The sequence below is a fragment of the Triticum aestivum genome, chromosome 5A, assembly GCF_018294505.1.
Source record: "Triticum aestivum cultivar Chinese Spring chromosome 5A, IWGSC CS RefSeq v2.1, whole genome shotgun sequence".
In the NCBI taxonomy this organism is placed as follows: domain Eukaryota; kingdom Viridiplantae; phylum Streptophyta; class Magnoliopsida; order Poales; family Poaceae; genus Triticum; species Triticum aestivum.
The window spans coordinates 528,036,077-528,040,270 of NC_057806.1; positions in this window are offsets into that span (position 1 = coordinate 528,036,077).

The following is a 4,194-nucleotide window of genomic DNA, read 5'->3' on the forward strand; positions in this document are numbered from 1 at the left end:
CGGGCCAGTGCTCCTCTGAGTGTAGGTCCAAACTAGAGCCCCTTGCAGCGCCACCTCGGGGAAACTCGAGGGCTGGTTTTAGTTGTACGGATTTCTTATCCGAGTGTGCCCTGAGAACGAGATATGTGCAGCTCCTATCGGGATTTGTCGGCACATTCGGGCGGCGTTGCTGGACTTGTTTTACCATTGTCGAGGATGTCTTGTAAAACCGGGATGCCGAGTCTGATCGGAATGTATCAGGAGAAGGAATATCCTTCGTTGACCATGAGAGCTTATGATGGGCTAAGTTGGGACTCCCCTGCAGGGATTTGAACTTTCGAAAGTCGTGCCCGTGGTTATGGGCAGATGGGAATTTCTTAATGTCCGGTTGTAGATAACATGAAACTTAACTTAATTAAAATGAATCAACCGCGTGTGTAACCGTGATGGTCTCTTCTCGGCGGAGTCCGGGAAGTGAACACGGTGTTGGAGTAATGTTTGATGTAGGTTGCTCTAGGATCACTTCTTGATCATAGTTCTTCGTTCGTGCTCTGCCTTCTCTTCTCGCTCTCTTTTGCGTATGTTAGCCACCATATATGCTAGTCGCTTGCTGCAGCTCCACATCATACCTTGTCTTACCTATAAGCTTAAATAGTCTTGATCGCCAGGGTGCGAGATTGCTGAGTCCCCGTGACTCACAGTTTACTTCCAAAACCAGATGCAGGGACCGATGATACCGTTCCAGACAATGCCCTTGAGCGCAAGTGGGAGTTCGATGAAGACTCTCGCCGTTACTATGTGTCTTTCCCATATGATCAGTAGTGGTGCCCAGTTGGGGCGATCGGGGACCGTGTCACATGTGGGGGTTGATCTTTATTTTGGTACCGTAGTCGGACCATGAGTGTATTGGATGATTGTAATGTTATTCATGTATTTGTGTGACTTGGCGAGTGTAAGCCAACTATGTATCCTTTACCCCTTTTATCTATTTACATGGGTTGTTGTGAAGATTACCTTACTTGCGACATTGCTTTCAATGCAGTTATGCCTCTAAGTCGTGCTTCGACACGTAGGAGATATAGCCGCATCGAGGGCGTTACATGTGTATGCTCGCATCACCTCCGCGGTGGCCTTCATGGGACCCAAGCGGTGGCAGCCTCATGTGTTCTACTTCTCCTTGATGATGGCGGTGGACGCGGAGGCGCTGGCCACCGACACGTCGCTCTCCTTGCACCTGGCTTCTGTCACTGCTTGCATGCCGCGGCCGCAGGCATGGGAGTCTCGGCCACAAAAACAGGAGACACGGCCACACACACGGGAGGCGCGGTATGAGGCGACAGCGTGGACGGTAGCAACGATGCCCGTGCTCCCCACCATGCCAGCGTGGAGCAGCTCGCCGCTCCTCGTCGAGCTGTTCTGGAGCGGCGAGGTGTTGAACCGTGCGCCGGCTTGGGGAGACAACTGGATCCGTCGGGCGAGGGGAGGGAGATCGATTAGAGAGCTACATAGCTCATATCTGGCTGGCTCGGTGGGCCACCCATCCGGCTTGGATGCCGGATAAACTACTCTTCGTAAGACAATGTAAGAGTGGAGGTGTGCGATTCTTGGCCGGTGTCTGGCCTTGTTTAAATAGGAGATTAAATAGACAGTGGATGGGAGGAGCTCGGCCGGCGTTGCGTTTAATGTCGGCCCGGTCATAAATGGATGTGTGTTCGGAGTGGGTTTCTCAGCTTCCACACGGGTTTCACGGAGGCGTTTGAATGCAGCAAGGAGGCGTGTTCAGCCGGGCTTGCAGCGAGCGGTGCCCTCGACTCTGATGTACGACACCACGCCATTCTTCCACTGACGTGTGGGCTCTTTGGGTACATGGCCTGCATGTCAGTGACCCAACGCAGGCAGCGCGCGGCAGAGGAACTTTTGGTGGGCCAGGGCGGTTGATAACCCACAAGTATAGGGGATCGCAACAGTTTTCGAGGGTAGAGTATTTAACCCAAATTTATTGATTCGAGACAAGGGGAGCCAAAGAATATTCTCAAGTATTAGCAGTTGAGTTCTCAATTCAACCACACCTGGAAACTTAATATCTGTAGGAAAGTATTTAGTAGCAAAGTAATATGATAGTAGCGGTAACGGTAGTAAAAGTAATAGTTTTGGGTTTATAGTGATTGTAACAATAGCAACGGAAAAGTAAATAAGCAAAGAACAATATGTCAAAAGCACATAGGCAATGGATCAGTGATGGATAATTATTTTGGATGTGATTCCTCATGCAATAGTTATAACATAGGGTGACACGGAACTAGCTCCAGTTCATCAATGTAATGTAGGCATGTATTCTGAATATAGTCATACGTGCTTATGGAAAAGAACTTGCATGACATCTTTTGTCCTACCCTCCCGTGGCAGCGGGGTCCTATTGGAAACTAAGGGATATTAAGGCCTCCTTTTAATAGAGTACCGGACCAAAGCATTAACACTTAGTGAATACATGAACTCCTCAAACTACGGTCATCACCGATAAGTACCCCGATTATTGTCACTTCGGGGTTAACGGATCATAACACATAATAGGTGACTATAGACTTGCAAGATAGGATCAAGAACTCACATATATTCATGAAAACATAATAGGTTCAGATCTGAAATCATGGCACTCGGGCCCTAGTGACAAGTCATAGCAACATCAATCTCAGAACATAATGGATACTAGGGATCAAACCCTAACAAAACTAGCTCAATTACATGATAAATCTCATCCAACCCATCACCGTCCAGCAAGCCTACGATGGAATTACTCATGCACAGCGGTGAGCATCATGAAATTGGTGATGGCGGAAGGTTGATGATGTCGATGGTGATGGATTCCCCTCTCCGGAGCCCCGAACGGACTCCAGATCAGCCCTCCCGAGAGAGATTAGGGCTTGGCGGTGGCTCCGTATCGTAAAACACGATGAATCCTTCTCTCTTAATTTTTTCTCCCCGAACACGAATATATAGAGTTGGAGTTGAGGTCGGAGGAGCACCAGCGGGCCCATGAGGGTGGGGGGTGTGCCCAGGGGGTAGGCACGCCCCCACCCTCGTGGACAGGGTGTGGGCCCCCTAGCCTTGATTCTTTTGCCAGTATTTTTTATATATTCCAAAAATAATCTCCGATGATTTTCAGGTCATTCCGAGAACTTTTATTTCTGCACAAAAATAACACCATGGCAATTCTGCTGAAAACAGCGTCAGTCCAGGTTAGTTCCATTCAAATCATGCAAGTTCGAGTCCAAAACAAGGGCAAAAGTGTTTGGGAAAATAGATACGATGGAGACGTATCAACTCCCCCAAGCTTAAACCTTTGCTTGTCCTCAAGCAATTCAGTTGACAAACTGAAAGTGTTAAAGAAAAACATTTACAAACTCTGTTTGCTCTTGTTGTTGTAAATATGTAGAGCCAGCATTCAAGTTTTCAGCAAATATTATGAACTAACCATATTTACAATAACATTTAGGTCTCAAGTTTTACTCATATCAATGGCATAATCAACTAGCGAGCAATAATAATAAATCTCGGATGGCAACACTTTCTCAAAACAATCATAATATGATATAACAAGATGGTATCTCGCTAGCCCTTTCTGAGACCGCAAAACAATAAATGCAGAGCACCCCTAAAGATCAAGGGCTGACTGGAAATTGTAATTCATGGTAAAAGAGATCCAGTCAAGTCATACTCAATGTAAACTAGTAATAATACATGCAAATGATAGCGGTGCTCTCCAACTGGTGCTTTTTCATAAGAGGATGATGACTCAACATAAAATTAAATGGATAAGCCCTTCGCAGAGGGAAGAAGGGATTAGTAGAGGTGCCAGAGCTCGATTTTGAAATAGAGATGAATAATATTTTGAGCAGTATACTTTCATTATCAACATAACAACTGAGACATCTCGATATCTTCCATGCTACACAAATTATAGGTGATTCCCAAGCAGAATGGTAAAGTTTATACTCCCCCCACCAACTGTTGGGGAACGTAGCAATAATTCAAAATTTTCCTACGTGTCACCAAGATCAATCTAGGAGATACTAGCAACGAGAGAGAGGGAGTGCATCTTCATACCCTTGAAGATCGCTAAGCGGAAGCGTTATAAGAACGCGGTTGGTGGAGTCGTACACGCAGCGATTCAGATCACGGTCGATTCCAATCTAAGCGCCGAACAACGGCGCCTCC